Source organism: Saccoglossus kowalevskii, chromosome 13 (genome assembly GCF_978046115.1).
Source record: "Saccoglossus kowalevskii chromosome 13, keSacKowa6.1, whole genome shotgun sequence".
Lineage (NCBI taxonomy): Eukaryota > Metazoa > Hemichordata > Enteropneusta > Harrimaniidae > Saccoglossus > Saccoglossus kowalevskii.
Window position 1 is genome coordinate 37,384,636 of NC_140653.1, and position 25,870 is coordinate 37,410,505.

The 25,870-nt window shown below is 37.7% G+C and overlaps 1 long non-coding RNA gene across 1 annotated transcript in view; it reads right to left on the minus strand.

Moving 5' to 3' along the window:
- LOC144355239 (uncharacterized) overlaps positions 1-15,679 on the minus strand; it is a 39,518-nt gene extending 23,839 nt beyond the window's left edge. Inside the window, exon 1 of the long non-coding RNA XR_013421196.1 lies at positions 15,533-15,679. This is a non-coding gene — a long non-coding RNA (uncharacterized LOC144355239). The remainder of the gene's footprint in view (positions 1-15,532) is intronic.
- Between the last annotated feature and the right edge of the window lie 10,191 nt (positions 15,680-25,870).

Sequence of the window (25,870 nt, forward strand, 5' to 3'; positions counted from 1 at the left end):
ATAAAACGTAAACATTTTTGAAACAAATGATAGGTACATGTATAATAATTGATTACATTGAATGGTTTGAGAAGGGAAATGTGACACTAGTGACATTAGCTATATAATTAAATAGTTGCACACTATGAAATTTAGCATTCACCAAGTGGTCCAAGTGATAAGTGGTCCAATACAAATTTTACTGGTTGACAATGACCTTGAATCCCCAATCCCACTATTTCAACCGTTACATTACATGCAGCTATGTATATTTAACTTTGCTTCAGCACCCACGAGTTACACAAAATTGAAAAAATCAGTAAAAATATTACCTCGTCCTGACGAGAAGTTAATCTACAGGGGATTGTACATTACACCAGCAAGAGATATTTTTGGAGCAATTTCAACTGTCAAAAAATAAAGAATTAGGTCTTCTTAGAACTATTTTTATATGAACTCGTGTTAAAGCATTATTTCAATTGCCATGGTTCATGTTATTACTGTCATCATGGCAACAATTATATTTGTAATATATTTGACAAACTAATGGTAGTAATGCTAGAAAGACATCAATAGGATGCAGCCTGCTATCAGAACAACACAATATTTTGTTTTGGGTCTAATAAGTTATAAAATGTACCTGAGAAATTATCTCTAACCCACTAATATAAATACATGCAACAAACCTTGAGATATAAATGCAAAACAGAAGATAACCTCTAACAGCTAGTACCTCATTTTAGCAAAACTTTACACAGGCATTGTAAACACAACTGAAATATTTTTATTAGACAACCTTTGTGGCTGAGTCTTCTAATACCTACATTTTATGATCCAATTTAAATTATTATTTCCATTGCGCAATTTGTAGGCAAATATTTCTTTTACGTACAAAGGTCATTTGTAACATTAGTTTAGGCAAATTACCATACAGTGTACAGTACTTTTAAATAGACAGTGATACCATACATAGAATATAGAATAGAAAATATTTTAATAGTAAGGTTATTTTCATATACTGATAAACCTAGAAGGCATTTTGCAAACGACTATTATATTATGCCAATAACAATGTAAAACAAGGGACCAATTTGCATATAAAAATATTTACAAAACTAAATGGTTGTGTCTACGACCAGTCCAAGCAGAAATGCTAAAAACAGACAAATTTTTGAAGAATCCAAATATTGTGCCAACAGTCAACATTTTGGAAGCAAATAAATTATCATAATCTGACAAATAATTATGTGACCTATTTTTAGAGGACAAAATTGTCATGACAACAGATGTGTGATGTGTGTGTAAGGTGAACAACACTCAATATTTTACTGAAAAATTATATGTCTATCCAGATTGTCATATTCATAAGCTATCAAATATAAATTATATGGTAATAGTATAGTTATAATTTTGAATTGTTTAATTATTATTTCAATTATATGTTTTTATAAATATTATTTTTATTTGATAAATTTGATGAATTTTCACTATAAAGTATTTGAGATTGTGACCTCTAACCTTTGATTTTACTTCTGTCATGTGATTTCAATGCATGGTGTTATACATGTACCACATCAAAATCTTGATTATCCATGTTTGTACATGTATAGTGAGAAATAATTATTTGCCTTGGACAGTTGACTCAACAAGAAATCTGGGTTTAATTTGATATTCTTATCATGTAGCCTACAGTATTAACACATAGCCTGTTGAAAGTCTCTAAGGTTAGCCGTTATGGACTTGTATGGTGACAGCATATGTGATAGGTGATAAAGAACATGAACTGTTAGTCAATCCAGGATAAAACTAATGTGAATTTTACTTCCATAACAAGCTATAGGCTGCTACAATATTCTGTTGTAGGGTCTACACGAGTTGAAATTAAGGCATGTCCAACAATTCCTTAGAGGCTGATTTTAGCTGACAAAGATAAATATAAAAAGTGCCTTTCCCTGCATTTGGTCAGGTGAATGTTTTTTACTGACTGTCCATGGGGTTGGCCAAATTAACTCGTGTTCAAAAGACTACTTTCATAGTTTCAAAGACTGCTGAAATGAGCCAAGAATGATAATTAGATTTTTAAACAAGCAAGCAGTTTGATAGCTATGACAGAATGGTGCAAATATAAACCACACCAGTTTATTGTGGTAGTGCTATCAGTACATCTATACTGTAGTCCATTTGGACTCTGGACTTGCCAATCATGAATAGCAACCATTGAAATACACGACAAATCAAGCACTATTTTCTATTTAATTTTGGATACGTCACTTGTAAAAAAAAAAATCCTACTATGGCAAGACAGAGCTTCTGTCTACCTAAACAAGTGTTAGTCCCAATCACCACTCACCTTGACAACTTTGAGTATCAATTCCAGCCAGAGAGAGAAAGAGAGAGAGAGAGCAAAGGTTACCCACATACCAAAACAATTCTGTAATTAGCAGTTCCTAAACTTTGGGGATTTCTTTTATTATAATGTAATGGGCCCCCTAGGTAATCCTTTTATTTCACAAGCAATAGACAGTATAGTAAGACGGTAAGTTTTAAACCATTTTAGCAAGCTTCTGGAACATCAGCACACATGATGAAAGTTAATTGGTGTAGTAGAAAATTTACATATAATAATTACAATATTTATTCAACACTAAAACAAACTACAGTGAGTTGTTCTATGGTCGTATATAAAAACAAGCCGTGCATGTATGTATGTATGTATGTATGTATGTATGTATGTATGTATGTATGTCACTTTTTTTGTTCCACCGTTATCTCAAGAACCACTAATCAAATTTTGATGAAACTTGGCACATGGATGCTCTGGGATAATGCGCAGAGTTGATTAGGTTTTGGTAAAAATCTATGAATATTAATTACCTAATTTGCATGATAATTAGCTGATTTTTAGCTGTCCCAAGACTGTTCCACTGATATCTGAAGAACCACTCATTGGATTTTGATGAAATTTGGCACATGGATGCTCTGAACTAATGCACAGATTTGATTAGTTTTTGGTAAAAATCTGTTAATATTATTAATTACCTAATTTACATAATGATGAATCAATTTTCAGCTTTTCCACTGATATCTCAAGTACTAATCATAACATTTCAATAAAACTTGGTACATAGGTGTCCTATGACACTGCACAGACCTGATGGTTTTTAGGGTAATATCAGTATATATTAATTACCTAATTTGCATAATTAATTAACTTTAGCTTTTGATATTTCGAGTAGTAATGATCACGTTTCAATGAAACTTGGTACATAGTTACTTGAGGACTGTGCAGAGACCTAATTAGTTTTTTGGTAAATATTTGTGCATATTAATCACCTTATTAGCATAATTAGTTAATTTTCAGCTTTTCACCTGATATCTCAAGTACTAATCATCACATTTCAATGAGACTTGCGACATAGATATTCTAGGACTATGCAGAGACCTGATTAATTTTGAGATAAAAAATTGTGCCTATTAATTACCTAATTTGCATAATTAGTTAATTTTTTGCTGTTCTATGGCTGTTGCACTGATGTCTAAAAACCACTCATTGGATTTCAATGAAACTTTTAAAGAGTACCCATCACATTTCAATGAACCTAAGAGTATGCACCATATTAGTTTTTGGTAAATATTTATGCTTCTTAATCACCTAATTAACTTAATTAATTAATACTAATATCTCAAGTATTGATCATCACATTTGAATAAAACTTGGTACATAAATGCTCTAGGACAATAGACAGCCTGATTAATTTTGGGTTAAAATCTGTTCATATTAATTCTCTAATTAGCATAATAATTAATATTTTTTTGGTTCTAATCACATTCCAATGAAACTTGGTACATTGTGCAGACCTTATTAGTTTTACACCTAAATCTGTTCATATTAGTTACCTTATTTGCATAATTAGTTTTCAGCTATTCCATCAATATCTCAAGTATAAGTAATTTTGAATTAATTTTTAATGTGTCTCGAAAACTCTCAGCACACGGGAGTTCTTTCTAAGCTTTCTTTGATTTAACATTAAAATGATTGACATTTGTACATGTATCTGATCGTCAAACAAGTACTTGTCCATATTGAGAGATATTGCTCTGGAACAGCATTCAAAATCAACCATTTTGAATACATGTATATATATAACATGATTTTTAACGAATATATAAAATTTGAACATAATCAGTCAAAGCATTTAAGAGACATGGCTCGAGAAGCCCAATCATTAAAACAAAATGGCCACCAGTCAGCCATTTTGAATCCAATCTGACAAATAAAATGACGTGCATCAGGAACCAGTAATGTCTAATGTATGTACCAAGTTTGACTGAAATCCATCCACAAATGCCAGAAATGCTTGATATTTGATGATTTTTTAACACAAAAATGACCACCATTCGGCCATTTTGAATATGATCGTCGAACCAATATATCTGTTTATCTATGACATGATGTATAATGAATATTTAAAATTTGAACGAAATCAGTCAAAACAAGTCAGAGATATGGCACGAGAACCACATTCATTAAAACAAAATGGCCGCCAGCCGGCCATTTTGAATCTTATCTGAAAAACAAAATTATTTGCATGAAGGGCCTATAATGTCTAATGTATATACAAAGTTTGAACAAAATCCATCTGTAAACAGCCGAGAAATGCTGGATTTTTAGGATTTTTCAGCACAAAAATGGACGCCATTCGGCCATCTTAAATCAGATCGTAAAACAACATGTTGTGCATCAAGGTCCTATAATGTCCAACGTATATACAAGGTTTGAACAAAATCCATCCATAAAAAGCTGGGAAACGCTTGATTTTGATGATTTTTAGCACAAAAATGGCCGCCATTCGGCCATCTTAAATCAAATTGTGAAACAAATTGACGTGCATATGTATAATATCATGTATGATGTATGTGTGAAGTTTGATTGTGATTGGTCCAGGCATTTCTAAGATACATGTCCGGACGCACGCACAGACGCACACACGCACAGAGGTCAAAACATAAGTCCCCGTTCGTACGCAAAATAAACTAAATAAATAAACTAAGCTACAGTAAAATTAACCAACTAAACAGAATGCTAAATAAAGCTAAATAATATTACGAACACATAAAGAATCACAATGAACTTGTATGGTATGGTATGGTACGGTACAGTATAATACAATACACTAACTACTATTGCTAGAAGTGAAAAATCACATTAAAATCATAACTATGGTGGAAAGAATATTTTTAATTCCGGTGGAGCTGCTCATATCTCGTTCGCATACATTTTTGTATGTATTGTGCCGTTCTGATTGCTGTACAATATTTCATTTCTTTGAATAATTCTAGAGCATTTAACTTGCTAAAATTTTGTACAATTTCCTTACAATACTTGAATAATTCAATTATGTGTGTATTGTACAGACTGCAGTCCATAAGAAAATATACTTCATTTTCAATCTGATTTTTATCACAGTATTTACATACCCTTTCATCAGAAGGTGAACTTGCTGAACAGCTTGCATTGCCGATACATGTATATTAGGCACGTTTGTACCCGGCACTGGACATTGCGTTGGTAAGAAGTTAGAAAGTACTACATCGGGTTGGTCTGGACTAATTTTTTTATTTAATAGTCAGTCGAAGTGTCGACTTCTATTTCTATGGAACTCTACGCCTAAGTCGATCATCGCCGAGTTTGACAAAATTGAATTTGACGCCTGAATTGTCTCATTATTTAGCAGGTGTCAGAAATAGATTTAATCATTTATGTAACTTTATACATTTATATGAAACTCCGAATGAAACCAGGTTGACACGACTAAATTTCTGGTATTGTTGTCACCGTCACCGTGACCGCGATCGTTTTTATTACATGTGAGCTCGACCCCGAGCCAAATTTTAGGTATCTTCGGAGATCACGTGGGTATTTTATGAGAGAGCACACCAGGTGTACAGTTATCACGAAAAAGGCGAGGCAGTTCTTGTGAGAAGTCTTCGAGTTTCATTGTCCGGGAACAACACTTTTACATGGGAAAGTTCTTCATAGACACGGCGTTGGATTACAGGGAGTGCCAGACGACTAATACAGGTGTGTTATTTCACGGGCAAGTCCCTAATTTATGTCACATCGGGAAAGGGCCACGTCATCGTTTTCCGGCGTGGTTGACTTGAGACATATCGCTGTATACTTCCAGGGAAATAGCCGTAAAGCCAGAGTTGGTTGGTTAGGAAGTGAGTTGAAGACGGATAAATAACCGCAGTAATTAAATATCGCTTTGTGGTATTCGCGAACGCAGACTTTCGGCGATTCTGTTACGAAAACGGGTTATTTGTGGTCCTAAGTGTGCGTGCTTTGTTCGGACAAAGCATTGTTGACATCGTGTCGCGTGTCTTCATTGTGAATTACTTGCTGTCGCGTGCCGCATGTTGTGTCATCGTGTTGATTGTTCGTGGTCGTGTGCCATCTCCATTGTTTACCTGCTTTCGCGTGTATGCGTGTATCGGACGTTCATCGGTCGTTCCGCGTTGATGCGTACTGCTTCGTGTATCGAGAGACAATATCGCTTATTATTATAAAAGACATACATCGCCGAGAACTCTAGATAAGTGTATCACTTTATTGTTAAGTCTTTTAGAGCTTAAACCATTGTAATGATTCGTGAGCCCACCAAGGTTGTAAACCATTGCTTGGTGACATAAATTACATGCTGTATTTTTCATGCTCTTGTTGATGATTATTAGAGATAAATATAGTCTGTGCAGCTTGCCTTGAACTCAGTCGCAATTGTCATTTTATTTCGTTTTGTTCATAAAGTGGCGACCACCACGGCCGCCTTTCCGCCATTTTGTGACAGCAGGTAACTAGGCATGTCACTACACTGTTTTATTTCATCCATCATTAAAAAAACATTCAAAGTTAAAATTAAAAGAGAACATATTTTGACATTCTAAATAAAATAGGAAAATAATTTTAAAAAACGACAAATCACAGTTGATAAATGACAGCCGCGTGGAAATGGGTGAATGCGTCGGGTCACAACGAGGACAAGTATGTAAATGGCGGGGTATGATTGGATAACAAAATTAAACGAGAGTGACACATATACAGACAAATTCAGAATGGAGTTAGCGTGATTGTCATAATTTAAGCAGAGGGTTTTCAACACATAGTTCATACCTACCATAGACTCGGTCGGTCAAAATGACTATTTTGAACTGTAGGCATTAATCTGCTATTCAGCCAATGACGGTGAGAGAAATCTAGGTCAGGGGAAGTCCCATGATCTCAAGATTTTTCTTCATGTCACAAATGAGGCAACACCATATTGCCTCCTCAATCACTTCTGGTTCTTTTTCTCTGCACCAAGGACTAAGCCAATGCTACGGAAAAGTGGGGTGGTCGCGAGGGATCTGGAGTCTATGGTGGGTATGAACTACATGTATGTGAATAGGCTGGTTGAAAACCTTCTGCCTAAATTCACTACATTCAATTATCATAGAATCTGGAATTTTTGAACTGTAGACAGAGTCGGGTTTCTGAGTGAAGTGAAAACGATAAAAGGGAGTCCCAGTCAGTGATAATACCCTCTATTTATGACTACCACCTAGTGAAGATACGGTTTGCTACCTTGCCAGTACCGACCCTGGAACAGAAGCAAAATGCTGAAACGGTGATGGGGTTCGGTATGCCCGAGAACGCTATAACCAAACCCAAATTCGAGGGTAACTAGCTTTCAAAAGGAAGACCGAAACAGCTCTGCATGAGGGCATAGGTCGAAAGCGAGACCTGGAAAGTTCCAAGAAGCGCTGATGGGAGAAATCACTCTGCAACAAAGTGCTGCTGAGACTGTTCTGTCACCTATGCACACGGATCCCCGAGGTCGCCCAGGCTGGGTCAGTAACCATAGCCTGACCCGCTACACAGAACCCCCCTAAAAGGACTTTCCTGAATGGATTGAGTATCTCTTAGGTAGTAGTGGAAAAACATTTTGCGTGCTGGGGGGGGGGGGGGCACCTGACTCAAGAGCCAATGAGTTAGCAATCGCACGGACCTCGTACTTGGTGTCTCTGTAGACCCTGTGTCGAGGAAGCCAAACCTCCAACACAGTTGCAGTGATCCACCTAGCAATGGAAGTCAGGTAGGCTGGTCTGTCCTGCTTACCCTGGCCATAACACATAAACATGCTGCTATGCCTTGACTCCCTTGTATGGCTCTCGTAGCAACTCAGCGGTCGAACAGGGCAGAGAAGCAACTCCTCCTGATCCCCCGGGCTGTCAATGTTGCTAGCCGGGGGATGACGAGCGGTTGTGGATCGTGTCCTGGGATTTGATTCTTGGTGAGGAACCCGATTCGTGTCTTTAGCATGACTTGAATGCCCATAAAGATGGCACACCCGTCCGAGAAGGACAGGGCCCCTAGCTTAGACCGATGCCTACCTAAGGCGAGGGCTAGTAGGAAGACTGTTTCCCACGTCAAATATTTGAGTGGTGCTGATCGGAGAGGCAGTCTGCTTAGAGCGGACAACACAACTGACAAGTCTTAGTCCCTGGCCCAGCTTGCCATTCCGGGGTGTGGTGAATAGGTCTAACCTTGGACAGTCTGTGGCTACCCCTTGGGGTATCTGCCACTCCGCGTTCTGGAGAGGGAGCTGCTGTGAGAGGGTGTCCGCTTTACTGTTCCTCACCCCAGGTACCAAAAGAAAAATTTGTTCCACTAGGACTGTTGGTAAAGGAGACTACCGCTGTGTTGTCCATGCAAAGCAAGGCTCTGTGGTCTTGATCTATGGGTAGAAAGTGTATCAGTGTTGAGTGCACTGATTTCAGTTTGAGCCAGTTGATATGACAGTCCTGAACCTAATGCAGGGGCCATATTTTATGAGCTTGTTCATCCAATAGGTGCGCTCCCCAACCTGTGCGATCTCCATTACCAGAGTCATAGCCATGGCAAGTGGGTCCAAGGGGACCCCTGTCTGAGGTTGGCAATTGCCCACCACCAGGGCAAGGCATCCCTTGCTTGGCCCAAGAGTACATGTAGGTGAGCCTGGTGCTGCAACAAAGTACACTGTACCGGGCGGCTGCGTAACACGGCCTGGGGTAACTACCCTGCAAACTGAGGTCATTATTCCGATGATCCGCATCAGTTCTCTGAGGAACACAGAGGGAATGCTGACTAGATGGCAGCTAGGTTGCTTAGTGCTAGGCAACGGGCCTGCAATGGCCATACCAAGCCTACCTCTGTGTTGAACTCCATGCCCAGGACGCTTGCCTTCTGGCAACTTTGGCCAGTGGGTGCTGACTTTGTTCATTACGTTTTCTCAGCTTAGGATCCTTTACGTTTGCCCTTTGCAGAAGCCAAACTGGCTCGCGGGTCTCACCTGTACCAACTGGTCGGTGAGATCCCAAAGCAGAATGCTCTTTCCATCCTCAAAAGAAAGAGGGTTGGAAGGTCCAGTCTGCGTAACTGAGGCAGTGGAGCGCCTAGTGAAAACAGCCAAAACCGTTGTACAGAGGCAGCCCCTACCATGAGAGCCAGATGACACTGCAGGATATCCCGCATAGCCGCACGGTGTCCCACCAATGGCTGTGTCTGCTGTTCTACAAGGATGGTGCTGGAGGCACAAACTCAAAAGTTTAGGGTCGCCAATCTGCTCTCAGGGCATGGATTGTTTCAGACTGAACGGCCGAAATATTCCATGAACGCAGCCATCCCCCTTTGGCAAAAATTCATGGTACCAGGGTCGGGGAGGAATCGAGGGATCCGGTCGGGGCATGAGATTTGGCTCCAGACTCTGCTGGCTCCAGTCTCAAATACTGCATTGATCGGGTAGTGCTTGGTCCAGCGGGAAGGATTAAGCATGAAATTGCCCCACCCTATGGTCTTAGGCCTCTATTCCACAGGGGACCATGGTCTGTCCATCAACACTGTCTGAGTGTTCCAACTGTGTCGAGCACTCCACCAGACTATGAGAGTTAAGTCGGTATTGCTTTGGATCCCTTGGTCTGGATCCGGAAGTGACAGTCACTGGGATTGCTGTTCCTCACATCACCCCATGACGTGGCTCACGGTGTCATTACGAAGAAGACTCCAAGGGGCCGCCTGAGGTTGCACCCACTGAATCAGTTATCCCTCTGATGGCGGGGCAGGTCCCCTGTGGAGGCAGGACTCAGGAAAAAATGAATCCCAGATGATCCCCGGCTGGGAGTGTGTGTGCGCGTGGGGAGAGGGACCCCATGTCCTGCCCTACTTGCTCCCCTCCGAAATTGGAGGCCTTAACATGGCTACCGCTACCCCAACATGTGGGCCACCAGCCTGTACTCCACCTGCTTTCTAAACGATGGCATTTAGTCTACCCGACCTGCAAGGGACGCAATTTGTTCTCAACCAAAGCCTGAATCTTGTATGCAAACCCAGCCTTGTGCGAGGACGGATACACAGAGGGACCCGCAACAGGCCCCATAGCAGTAAAAAACCTCCAGGGGCTCAGCCTTGTCGTTGCCGGTATGATCGGGCAAACTGCCACCTGCAGAAACAGACTGCGAGGAAGCCTCGTACACAGTCCATCACAAATAGCATTTGCTATGTGGGTTCCAAGCTTGTAATTCCTGGTGGCAACTACCGTATGACCGCTTCGATCTTCGGGTCGTGTTACCTTTTTTTTCTATCCATTTCTAAAAACACATTGGTAAAAACGAACAAGACAAGCATGAGAGGAACGAATTACAATTTATAGCTGATACAAAGAGATCCAACAACGTGGCCAAATTTGATTCACCCAAGTTTTTTCTTTCTTGTAAGCAATGCACACAAAAAGGAGACATGGTGTAAACAAATAAGAAAGACTTATCCTACCAGCCACAGCGTCAGCTGCCACGCAGGTGACAGCTAGCCAGACCAAAAACCTGGACAGGAAAAATTTGGATGACGAAAACACACCGTTTTTATCGAGCCGCCCACACAGGGCAGAGAAAAAACAAAAGCGTCGCCTCCTTACCTCAGTCATGTGGTTTGTGATGTGAAGGAAAATGTTGAGGTCATGGGGTTTCCCCTGACCTAGATTTCTCTCTCCGTTCAAAATAGTCATTTTGACTGACCATGAGTCTATGGTGGGTAATTGAATTATGACATCATATTAAAAATTTTACTTGGTTGAAACACATTGCCATCTCAAGCACGGATTCTTATTCCATAAATTATTACGCAGATCAAATAAAGGTAACAGACGTGTGAATTTGACATTCAATACGAACGATGGAACAATTCAGAAACTCTTAGCCTGAGAAAATGAAAACAATTAGTAGTGTGTGAGTGCTGTGTAATTTCCTGTTTGTTCGACACTCAGTTTTTACATAACTATCAAAATTATGGACACTACATATGACGATATAAGGAGAAGGTCCATCCCAATCTTTTTTCGTTGCTTTCACGGCTTTCGTCCACTGACGTTGCACCTTCGGATTGATTGGAAACTTGTGAATACTTACACTATGGCTATACATATTACTGTACCTGCGCACAACACAACGTTTTACCATCATAAATGTTTGTTGTGGAAAAAACTTCTGAAAACTATCTCTCAAAAAAATGTATATCATATCTTGAATGACGCAGTGGTATAAAAAGATGGCTCAAGAGTATGGCTTTCTCTCATATTTTGATATTTGGTGGCACACTTTAACTTCGGCGAGAGTCGGAAATCCGGGAACCGTCATGGGTGGGATAGGTTTCAGGATAGGTGGGCATGGCTACAGCAAGAGAATTATCTCAAATTTACTTGGTTAACTGTCCATTTCAGTGGGACACAGATCTAAAAGGGTTCCATTTTAGGACCAATTCTTTTCCTTCTTTATATTAATGATATTAACCAATCCACTAATGCATTTGTTTTTCGTTTATTTGCCGATGATACTAACCTGTTTAAATACATGAAAACACATACTATTGACCTTAACACAATTAACAACGACTTTGGTAAAGTGATAGAATGGTGTAATGCTAACAAACTAACAGTGAGTGTAGACAAGACTAATTACATGATTATGAAAACGCCCCAAAAACGAACCCAAATAATAGGCCATCTAACTATGACGGGCACGCCGATAGAGGGCTTACAGTCAGCTACATACTTAGGTGTTTCTATCGACCCCTCACTTACCTGGAAATCTCATACAGAAAAAGTGAGACAAATTATTACTCCCAAAATTGGTATTATATCCTGAATTCGTCACTATATTCCTCGTTCTATACTAATTTTACTATATAATACATTAATCCTTCCTCATCTAACATACTGTATTGAAATTTGGGGAAACACTTATCCAACTTTACTTGAGCCAATTCTTTGTCTACAAAAAAAGGTAGTTCGACTTATCACTTTTTCCGACTTTCATGCTCACTCTGCTTCCCTTTTTCGCCAACTTGGAATTCTCGATATTCACAAACTCTGCAAACTTCAAACATGTTTATTTATTTTTGACCTCAAACACGACTGTTTTGCCCGTAGTCTTAGGTATTATGCAAGCAATCCGTCACATAGCTACCCTACTAAAGCAACAACTGAAGGAAACCTGTCAATTCCGAAATTACATTTGTCCATTTCCCAGCATAAATTTAAATATGCAGCTGTTACACATTGGAACTCGCTCACAGTTTTATTTAAAAAGTTCAAATAATAGAAATCAATTTAAATCAGATTTAAAGAACCATCTCATAAGTAGTTAACTGGCATATCCATCTTTCTTGACTATTATTAGTATTTTAGTTACTATATTTTCTTTGTGTTATATTTGCTAACCAGGGCATATTTGTTACTTCTTTGGAAGATTTTGTTTATTGTTTTTTTCCCTACCAATTCATTATTTATATTTCTTATTTTTGTTTGATTAGCAGTTTGATTCATTTAATTGTTTCATAACAGGTTAATTAATTATTATATCAACTCGTTGCTTGGTTATTTATTAATTGTTTTTTTTTTAAAAATAGTTATTGATTAATTGTATTTTTCATCTATTTTGTTTCCTACTATAGATTTAAAATTATAAATAATTTCTGTCTGTCAATGACCTATGCACATAAGTTTACTAGCATGGCAGGGCTGTGGACTAGACTAGTTCAGTAGAACTATTTTCACAGTCCTCATCAGATTTAATTACTTGTATTTTCATTTTTTTTTTCTGATGAAATAAACATATACTAGTTGTTTTCCCCCTCACATCCAATTCATTGCTCTAGTTGTCATCTATGCCACTAACTGTCTCTTAGTTCTTTTTTTTTATCGCCTGTCAATTTATAAAAGGTCTCTCAATAACATCGTTGGGACATCTTCCGGGACTCTTGAAACAGCTGTTCACTGAAAACAAAGGAGGGCGCTGAAGATAAATAGAGGGGCACTACAAATTAAAGAGGGGCATGAAGAAATTATAGAGGGGTGATGCGCCTCTCTTAAACCCCTCGTGGAGAACACTGGACTGGGTGTCATTTCACGTTATTTTGTTTAGAAGTGGGTAGTCATTTATCAATGTTTTAGTTTAAAAGTGTGTAGCATTTATTTAGTTTTTCACAGGTCCTTATATTCAAGGCCAGATACCGGAAAAGACTAAATAAAATGCCCGGATGCGCTCACTGTTGCGAAAATTGTGAGCTGGGCGTCTTGTTTTTCGTGTCCGATGTCTTGTATCTTCATGGATGATGTCATTCCTTATTAATGCACATGCTCACATCTATTGCTGCCATTTTCACCATTGTCAGGCTGTGTCAAGTGCGACTGCTGTGTTTGCCAGTTATCAAAGGTTAGTTTTTTTTAGTATTCTTAGGGTATTCTCACTGGTTTCTGTGAGTACCTTTTGTAATAAACTCGGAATAATCACAGAATAATGTGGGAGATGATATATGGTGTAATATAAAGGCAAAAATTCCCTGAGCAATATTTCCAAAAAATCAAAACTATTACTCACTGGCATGATGGGCAGCCGTGTACCTATGGGCTGATTTTACATATTTTTGAATGCATCTCAAAATGAGTGTTGTGATTGTGAATCTACATGTAATTGTAAAATCCAAGATCGATACTTGACTTGAAATTCTCTTGAAAACAAGAAAGACATTTGCTCAGACAATCACCTCATGAGGGAGTTTGCTTATGCAAGACGTCTTTTGTATTCTAACTTTTCTTTCTTTACCAGATTGAAACGAGTTAAGCAAAATAACTATGCAGTGAATGAAACAACCAATGTTGAACATGTGTCCTTATATAATGACATACCAAATATTAACAATAGCAGCAAATCAAATGAAGTTGGTCATGTTGTAAGAATGGTGTATAATGATGGTAAAAAAAAAAGAATTCAAAAAGCCAGTGTTGTTCTCTGACAAACGAGCACATAATAATATTATCTAGGTGCATAAATATAAAAAAGAAACAAATGACAAATCTATTTTCTTCCATAGCCAATTATCCCTTCTTGTTAAGAGAATTTTTTTAGATATTATATGTACTTGGTTATCACATTTTTGTAAAACTGCTGTCATTAGGATGTGAGCACTTTGTATTGACTGATTTTGCATGAACTTTAGAAAGTTCACATTTCCATCTTCTTGTTTGGTGTCTTGATTGAGAACACAGACATGTTGTAAATTTGGCATTGTGCTTCCTCATTTGCACAATGACTTGACTATCTAATCTACACAGTATGAGAAAATGGCAGTCTTTGTAAAAAAGGAATTGTATGAAGTAAGGACTAAATTGTCACAACAATTCAGTTATGGAATTATGGAGTTGTGTCGTAAAATATGATTAATTTTGCCATTAAATGCTGGAGTTTTGTGTAGAAATATTAAAATTGTGGAGTTTTGTTGTCAACTGGTTGAGTTTTGCCGTCAAATAACTATGTTCTTCCGCAAAGTAATGGAGTTTTGCCGTGGTGAATGATATTTGTTAAATTTCCCATTTAACTTGACCTTTGCACTCCAAGAATCTCAAGGATGCAAACTCCGGGGGGGGGGGGGGGCACTCCCTATATTTAGGGGGGGCCTATGCTTGTTCCCTCATTTTTTTGACCCCCCCCTATCTAGGGAAAAGAAGAAAATTTAACCCCCCCCCCCTTTCACAGGCTTTTCCGATGAATTTCACCCCCTATCTAGGGAACTTTTCAGTCTAGAACTCCTTTTAAACCCCCCTTTTTTGTATATCTCGGGAAGTGAAATACACCCCCTATTTTGAGAATCTCGGGAAAACAAGCAAAAAATACCCCCTTTTCTACGATTTTCTCGGGAAAATGTTCCCGAGACAGATCGTCAAAAAGTATGGGAACGCGCATGCGGCCCCCTATGGATCCTGAGTGGGGGGGGGGGGGGTGCGAACTTCATATGCGATTCACGAGTACTAAATTATGTGAATAATTCTAAAACAACTTTTAAAATCTAAAGACTGGCGACAAGATCCAAAGCATCGCAAAGTGACGCATAATCTCAAAAACAAACGCACTAGCTAACCAGCAAGTTTCTTTTTTGTAATGATGTACAACAGAGAAATTTGTACTACTAGTAAAAAATAAGAAGACTTACTTCCATTTATTCACGCTTGAACGCCGTGACCTGGTTATGAACTCTATCACACCGTTACCTTCACCCTATCAGTTCTCCTTAATTTTACGCTACCATGTCACGCTGCCTTGTACTTGTTATGTCATCGTAAAATATGGCGGACTTTCTATTTATTTACTAGAGGTCAATGATCTGATTGAATGACCACTTCCACTCACAGAAGCGTCTAAAAGCAGAGCGCATGCGCAAATAGCTGGAAGGATTTGTCACTGAGTATTAAGTATTACCTAAGTTTTATCTTTAAATTCTGGATGGTTTTTGCCAAAACCACAGTTTGTTTCATACATTTACAACGCTGAAAATGATATCTGCGTATATAAAGACGGTTGTGCTTTTTTGGAAACACATGGAGTTAGCACGGAGATTCAAGCAGCATCGAAAAGTTTTTTTTTGTTAACGACCAACGTCTTTCATTAATTTAAATACCTCGACAAAGGTCCACCTTTCACGGGCCCTTCCAATGTTAAAATTCAATTTCTGAAGCCTCGTAGTTATAATTTTCCAATCCAATAATTATTATTGTAATTTATTTAATAATTATATATAATTATTATTTTTGTTCTCCTCTGACAGCGCTGAATAATGTTGTTGTCAATATCGTTGATATACACTAGAAACAACAGCGCGGGCCAAGAACTGACCCTTGTAGTCCCTGTGGGACACCATTATTTAAGTCCAATGCCATGGACCCCAAGTTTAAAAAGCAAGCTCTGGTGGGGAAGATTGCCCGGGGGGGGGGGTGTGCTCCAAGTCAGACCTTTTCAAAAAAGCCTCTAAACATGTACTTATTCTTGTGTAATTATACCCCTGTGCAGAAACTTAAAATATATACCCTATATGCATTGGGTCAATTCTCAAAGACCTTTATATGGAACATGAGTGGGAAAATATAAAGATTAATGAGAACAAATACCTAATAAATAATGTTACTACAGCACTTAAAACAAACTTCAAAATAAACAGTAGGGATTCTCTAAACAATGACAATAAAGGTATTAACCACAGAAATAAACTACGTACTTATAGAAAATTTAAAACTGAATTTGGACTTGAAAATTATCTGCTGACAGTAAATAACCCACTACAAAGATCATCAATGACCAAACTAAGATTAAGCGCACATGTTTTACAAATTGAAATGGGCAGATACCATAAAATTGACATTACCGAAAGAAGCTGTCCTGTATGTAATACAAATGATATTGAAGATGAAGAGCACTTTCTGTTAAAATGTCAGTTATACAAACGTAAAAGACAGATTCTTCTCAATACAATTAGACAGTGTTCTGAGGGCAACACTGATACAAGCTTTATCAACATACTAGGCACAAAGAATACTGTCATGCTATAATGTCTAGCAAAATATATATATACGAATGTTTCAACATAAGTGAAAGCAAATTAAAAAAACAGCTGCCTCACAGATATCTAAATAAGTAATCCTAACATGTACTTTATTAATTTGCTTTTCTAACCCACTTTCGTGCAAGTTTGTTGTTTTAGTTTTGTTTAGTTTAGTTTTTTTTTATACTAGTGTATCTTCTTTTTTTATTCTGAATGTTTCTGACATGGAATGACAACCATGCTTTATTGTACTTAGATCTATGTCCATTTTCAGGATACAACTTCAATAATAAAATCATACTATTTCCAAATTGAAGTAACGTGAATTCATGAGATTCCTATTACCATACTTTATTGCCTCAACACGGTACATGCATATACGCGTGAAATAACTAAATAACACCCTTTTTACGCGTTTTTTTTTTACTTCAGCTTGGGTAATCAGCCGGGGAGGGGGGATTGGCACAGTTTTGGCGATGTGGTCACAACATATAGAGTGTATAGTCCAAAATTGTCATGATTTTTTTCATAATTTGAAGAATTATATCTCACAAATATAAAGATTTTTTGGTTATTTATCAATGATTAATAAATGAATTTGCTAGAAAATTGTTTGAAAAATTACTGTTCATTTAAAGAATGACACATGCGTTGTACACTAAAAGAAATATATAGCAAGTGTTATTTGCTATTTGCCATACGAATATCTTATTATGCGGTATTACATGTATCACATAATAACGAGATGAGTCTTATACTGTTGTATTTCAATAGTATTTTAATTGACTAAAACGTCCCAAATTAACCGAAATTTCGGCACAGATGTCCATTAAGTATGTACTCTCATCCGATGTGACGATCAAAGATGACCATTACGTATGTACTATCATCCGATGTGACTATCGAAGATGTCCATTAAGTATGAACTATCACCCGATATGACTATCAAAGATGTCCATTAAGTATGTACTATCACCCGATGTGACTAGCAAAGATGTCCATTAAGTATGTACTATCATCCGATGTGACTATCGAAGATGTCCATTAAGTATGTACTATCACCCGATATGACTATCAAAGATGTCCATTAAGTAAGTACTATCACCCGATGTGACTATCAAAGATGTCCATTAAGTATGTACTATCACCCAATGTGACTATCAAAGATGTCCATTAAGTATGTACTATCACACGAGGTGACTATCAAAGATGTCCATTAAGTATGTACTTTCACCCGATGTGACTATCAAAGATGTCCATTAAGTATGTACTATCACCCGATGTGACTATCAAAAATGTCCATTAAGTATGTACTATCATCGGAGGTGACTATCAAAGATGTCCATTAAGTATGTATATCACCCAATGTGACGATCAAAGATGTCCATTAAGTATGTACTATCACCCAATGTGACTATCGAAGATGTCCATTAAGTATGTACTATCACCCAATGTGACTATCAAAGATGTCCTTTAAGTATGTACTTTCACCCGAGGTGACTATCAAAGATGTCCATTAAGTATGTACTATCACACGAGATGACTATCAAAGATGTCCATTAAGTATGTACTTTCACCCGAGGTGACTATCAAAGATGTCCATTAAGTATGTACTATCACACGAGGTGACTATCAAAGATGCCCATTAAGTATGTACTTTCACCCGATGTGACTATCAAAGATGTCCATTAAGTATGTACTATCACCCGATGTGACTATCAAAAATGTCCATTAAGTATGTACTATCATCGGAGGTGACTATCAAAGATGTCCATTAAGTATGTATATCACCCAATGTGACGATCAAAGATGTCCATTAAGTATGTACTATCACCCGATGTGACTATCAAAGATATCCATTAAGTATGTACTATCACCCGATGTGACTATCAAAGATGTCCATTAAGTATGTACTACCACCCGAGGTGACTATCAAAAATGTCCATTAAGTATGTACTATCATCGGAGGTGACTATCAAAGATGTCCATTAAGTATGTATATCACCCAATGTGACTATCAAAGATGTCCATTAAGTATGTACTTTCACCCGAGGTGACTATCAAAGATGTCCATTAAGTATGTACTATCACACGAGATGACTATCAAAGATGTCCATTAAGTATGTACTTTCACCCGAGGTGACTATCAAAGATGTCCATTAAGTATGTACTATCACACGAGGTGACTATCAAAGATGCCCATTAAGTATGTACTTTCACCCGATGTGACTATCAAAGATGTCCATTAAGTATGTACTATCACCCGATGTGACTATCAAAAATGTCCATTAAGTATGTACTATCATCGGAGGTGACTATCAAAGATATCCATTAAGTATGTATATCACCCAATGTGACGATCAAAGATGTCCATTAAGTATGTACTATCACCCGATGTGACTATCAAAGATGTCCATTAAGTATGTACTATCACCCGATGTGACTATCAAAGATGTCCATTAAGTATGTACTATCACCCGATGTGACTATCAAAAATGTCCATTAAGTATGTACTATCATCGGAGGTGACTATCAAAGATGTCCATTAAGTATGTATATCACCCAATGTGACGATCAAAGATGTCCATTAAGTATGTACTATCACCCGATGTGACTATCAAAGATGTCCATTAAGTATGTACTATCACCCGATGTGACTATCAAAGATGTCCATTAAGTATGAACTATCACCCGATGTGACTATCAAAGATGTCCATTAAGTATGTACTATCACCCGAGGTGACTATCAAAGATGTCCATTAAATATGTACTATCACCCGATGTGACTATCAAAGATGTCCATTAAGTATGTACTATCACCCGATGTGACTATCAAAGATGTCCATTAAGTATGTACTATCACCCGATGTGACTATCAAAGATGTCCATTAAGTATGTACTACCACCCGAGGTGACTATCAAAGATGTCCATTAAGTATGTACTATCACCCAATGTGACTATCGAAGATGTCCATTAAGTATGTACTATCACCCAATGTGACTATCAAAGATGTCCATTAAGTATGTACTATCACCCAATGTGACTATCAAAGATGTCCATTAAGTATGTACTATCACACGAGATGACTATCAAAGATGTCCATTAAGTATGTACTTTCACCCGAGGTGACTATCAAAGATGTCCATTAAGTATGTACTATCACCCGATGTGACTATCAAAGATGTCAATTAAGTATGTACTACCACCCGATGTGACTATCGCAGATGTCCATTAAGTATGTACTATCACCCGATGTGACTATCAAAGATGTCCATTAAGTATGTACTATCACCCGATGTGACTATCAAAGATGTCCATTAAGTATGTATATCACCCAATGTGACGATCAAAGATGTCCATTAAGTATGTACTATCACCCGATGTGACTATCAAAGATGTCCATTAAGTATGTACTATCACCCGATGTGACTATCAAAGATGTCCATTAAGTATGAACTATCACCCGATGTGACTATCAAAGATGTCCATTAAGTATGTACTATCACCCGAGGTGACTATCAAAGATGTCCATTAAATATGTACTATCACCCGATGTGACTATCAAAGATGTCCATTAAGTATGTACTATCACCCGATGTGACTATCAAAGATGTCCATTAAGTATGTACTATCACCCGATGTGACTATCAAAGATGTCCATTAAGTATGTACTACCACCCGAGGTGACTATCAAAGATGTCCATTAAGTATGTACTATCACCCAATGTGACTATCGAAGATGTCCATTAAGTATGTACTATCACCCAATGTGACTATCAAAGATGTCCATTAAGTATGTACTATCACCCAATGTGACTATCAAAGATGTCCATTAAGTATGTACTATCACACGAGATGACTATCAAAGATGTCCATTAAGTATGTACTTTCACCCGAGGTGACTATCAAAGATGTCCATTAAGTATGTACTATCACCCGATGTGACTATCAAAGATGTCAATTAAGTATGTACTACCACCCGATGTGACTATCGCAGATGTCCATTAAGTATGTACTATCACCCGATGTGACTATCAAAGATGTCCATTAAGTATGTACTATCACCCGATGTGACTATCAAAGATGTCCATTAAGTATGTACTATCACCCGATGTGACTATCAAAGATGTCCATTAAGTATGTACTATCACCCAATGTGACTATCAAAGATGTCCATTAAGTATGTACTATCACACGAGGTGACTATCAAAGATGTCCATTAAGTATGTACTTTCACCCGATGTGACTATCAAAGATGTCCATTAAGTATGTACTATCACCCAATGGGACTATCAAAAATGTCCATTAAGTATGTACTATCATCCGAGGTGACTATCAAAGATGTCCATTAAGTATGTATATCACCCAATGTGACGATCAAAGATGTCCATTAAGTATGTACTATCACCCGATGTGACTATCAAAGATGTCCATTAAGGATGTACTATCACCCGATGTGACTATCGAAGATGTCCATTAAGTATGTACTATCACCCGATATGACTATCAAAGATGTCCATTAAGTATGTACTATCACCCGATGTGACTAGCAAAGATGTCCATTAAGTATGTACTATCATCCGATATGACTATTGAAGATGTCCATTAAGTATGTACTATCACCCGATGTGACTATCAAAGATGTCCATTAAGTATGTACTATCACCCGATGTGTCTAGCAAAGATGTCCATTAAGTAAGTACTATCACCCGATGTGACTATCAAAGATGTCCATTAAGTATGTACTATCACCCAATGTGACTATGAAAGATGTCCATTAAGTATGTACTATCACACGAGGTGACTATCAAAGATGTCCATTAAGTATGTACTTTCACCCGATGTGACTATCAAAGATGTCCATTAAGTATGTACTATCACCCGATGTGACTATCAAAAATGTCCATTAAGTATGTACTATCATCCGAGGTGACTATCAAAGATGTCCATTAAGTATGTATATCACCCACTGTGACGATCAAAGATGTCCATTAAGTATGTACTATCACCCGATGTGACTATCAAAGATGTCCATTAAGTATGTACTATCACCCAATGTGACTATCAAAGATGTCCATTAACTATGTACTATCACCCGAGGTGACTATCAAAGATGTCCAATAAGTATGTACTATCACCCGATGTGACTATCAAAGATGTCCATTAAGTATGTAGTATCACCCGATGTGACTATAAAATATGTCCATTAAGTATATACTATTACCCGATGTGACTATCAAAAATGTCCATTAAGTATGTACTATCATCCGAGGTGACTATCAAAGATGTCCATTAAGTATGTATATCACCCGATGTGACGATCAAAGATGTCCATTAAGTATGTACTATCACCCGATGTGACTATCAAAGATGTCCATTAAGTATGTACTATCACCCGAGGTGACTATCAAAGATGTCCATTAAGTATGTACTATCACCCGAGGTGACTATCAAAGATGTCCATTAACTATGTACTATCACCCGATGTGACTATCAAAGATGTCAATTAAGTATGTACTACCACCCGATGTGACTATCGCAGATGTCCATTAAGTATGTACTATCACCCGATGTGACTATCAAAGATGTCCATTATGTATGTACTATCACCCGATGTGACTATCAAAGATGTTCATTAAGTATGTACTATCACCCGAGGTGACTATCAAAGATGTCCATTAAGTATGTACTATCACCCGAGGTGACAATCAAAGATGTCCATTAAGTATGTACTATCACCCGAGGTGACTATCAAAGATGTCCATTAAGTATGTACTACCACCCGATGTGATTATCAAAGATGTCCATTAAGTATGTACTACCACCCGATGTGATTATCAAAGATGTCCATTAAGTATGTACTATCACCCGATGTGACTATCAAAGATGTCCATTAAGCATGTACTATCACCCGATGTGACTAGAAAAGATGTCCATTAAGTATGTACTATCACCCGATGTGACTACCAAAGATGTCCATTAAGTATGTACTATCACCCGATGTGACTAGCAAAGTTGACCATTAAGTATGTACTATCACCCGATGTGACTATCAAAGGTGTCCATTAAGTATGTACTATCACCCGATGTGACTATCAAAAAAGACCATTAAGTATGTAGTATCACCCGATGTGACTATCAAAAATGTCCATTAAGTATGTACTATCATCCGAGGTGACTATCAAAGATGTCCATTAAGTATGTACTATCACCCGATGTGACTATCAAAAATGTCCATTAAGTATGTACTATCATCCGAGGTGACTATCAAAGATGTCCATTAAGTATGTATATCACCCGATGTGACGATCAAAGATGTCCATTAAGTATGTACTATCACCCGATGTGACTATCAAAGATGTCCATTAAGTATGTACTATCAATCGAGGTGACTATCAAAGATGTCCATTAAGTATGTACTATCACCCGAGGTGACTATCAAAGATGTCCATTAAGTATGAACTATCACCCGATGTGACTATCAAAGATGTCCATTAAGTATGTACTATCACCCGAGGTGACTATCAAAGATGTCCATTAAGTATGTACTATCACCCGATGTGACTATCAAAGATGTCAATTAAGTATGTACTACCACCCGATGTGACTATCGCAGATGTCCATTAAGTATGTACTATCACCCGATGTGACTATCAAAGATGTCCATTAAGTATGTACTATCACCCGATGTGACTATCAAAGATGTCCATTAAGCATGTACTATCACCCGATGTGACTAGAAAAGATGTCCATTAAGTATGTACTATCACCCGATGTGACTATCAAAGATGTCAATTAAGTATGTACTACCACCCGATGTGACTATCGCAGATGTCCATTAAGTATGTACTATCACCCGATGTGACTATCAAAGATGTCCATTAAGTATGTACTATCACCCGATGTGACTATCAAAGATGTCCATTAAGTATGTACTATCACCCGAGATGACTATCAAAGATGTCCATTAAGTATGTACTATCACCCGAGGTGACTATCAAAGATGTCCATTAAGTATGTACTATCACCCGAGGTGACTATCAAAGATGTCCATCAAGTATGTACTACCACCCGATGTGATTATCAAAGATGTCCATTAAGTATGTACTACCACCCGATGTGATTATCAAAGATGTCCATTAAGTATGTACTATCACCCGATGTGACTATCAAAGATGTCCATTAAGCATGTACTATCACCCGATGTGACTAGAAAAGATGTCCATTAAGTATGTACTATCACCCGATGTGACTACCAAAGATGTCCATTAAGTATGTACTATCACCCGAGGTGACTATCAAAGATGTCCATTAAGTATGTACTACCACCCGATGTGATTATCAAAGATGTCCATTAAGTATGTACTACCACCCGATGTGATTATCAAAGATGTCCATTAAGCATGTACTATCACCCGATGTGACTACCAAAGATGTCCATTAAGGATGTACTATCACCGGATGTGACTAGCAAAGTTGACCATTAAGTATGTACTATCACCCGATGTGACTATCAAAGATGTCCATTAAGTATGTACTATCACCCGATGTGACTATCAAAAAAGGCCATTAAGTATGTACTATCACCCAATGTGACTATCAAAGATGTCCATTAAATATGTACTATCACGCAATGTGACTATCAAAGATGTCCATTAAGTATGTACTATCACCCGAGGTGACTATCAAAGATGTCCATTAAGTATGTACTATCACCCGATGTGACTATCAAAGATGTCCATTAAGTATGTAGTATCACCCGATGTGACTATCAAAAATGTCCATTAAGTATGTACTATCATCCGAGGTGACTATCAAAGATGTCCATTAAGTATGTACTATCACCCGAGGTGACTATCAAAGATGTCCATTAAGTATGTACTATCACCCGATGTGACTATCAAAGATGTCAATTAAGTATGTACTACCACCCGATGTGACTATCGCAGATGTCCATTAAGTATGTACTATCACCCGATGTGACTATCAAAGATGTCCATTAAGTATGTACTATCACCCGATGTGACTATCAAAGATGTCCATTAAGTATGTACTATCACCCGAGGTGACTATCAAAGATGTCCATTAAGTACGTACTATCACCCGAGGTGACTATCAAAGATGTCCATTAACTATGTACTACCACCCGATGTGATTATCAAAGATGTCCATTAAGTATGTACTACCACCCGATGTGATTATCAAAGATGTCCATTAAGTATGTACTATCACCCGATGTGACTATCAAAGATATCCATTAAGTATGTACTATCACCCGATGTGACTATCAATGATGTCCATTAAGTATGTATATCACCCAATGTGACGATCAAAGATGTCCATTAAGTATGTACTATCACCCGATGTGACTATCAAAAAAGGCCATTAAGTATGTACTATCACCCAATGTGACTATCAAAGATGTCCATTAAATATGTACTATCACCCAATGTGACTATCAAAGATGTCCATTAAGTATGTACTATCACCCGATGTGACTATCAAAGATGTCCATTAAGTATGTAGTATCACCCGATGTGACTATCAAAAATGTCCATTAAGTATGTACTATCATCCGAGGTGACTATCAAAGATGTCCATTAAGTATGTACTATCACCCGATGTGACTATCAAAGATGTCCATTAAGTATGTAGTATCACCCGATGTGACTATCAAAAATGTCCATTAAGTATGTACTATCATCCGAGGTGACTATCAAAGATGTCCATTAAGTATGTACTGTCACCCGATGTGACTATCAAAGATGTCCATTAAGTATGTACTATCACCCGATGTGACTATCAAAGATATCCATTAAGTATGTACTATCACCCGATGTGACTATCAAAGATGTCCATTAAGTATGTACTATCACCCGATGTGACTATCAAAGATGTCCATTAAGTATGTACTATCACCCGAGGTGACTAGCAAAGATGTCCATTAAGTATGT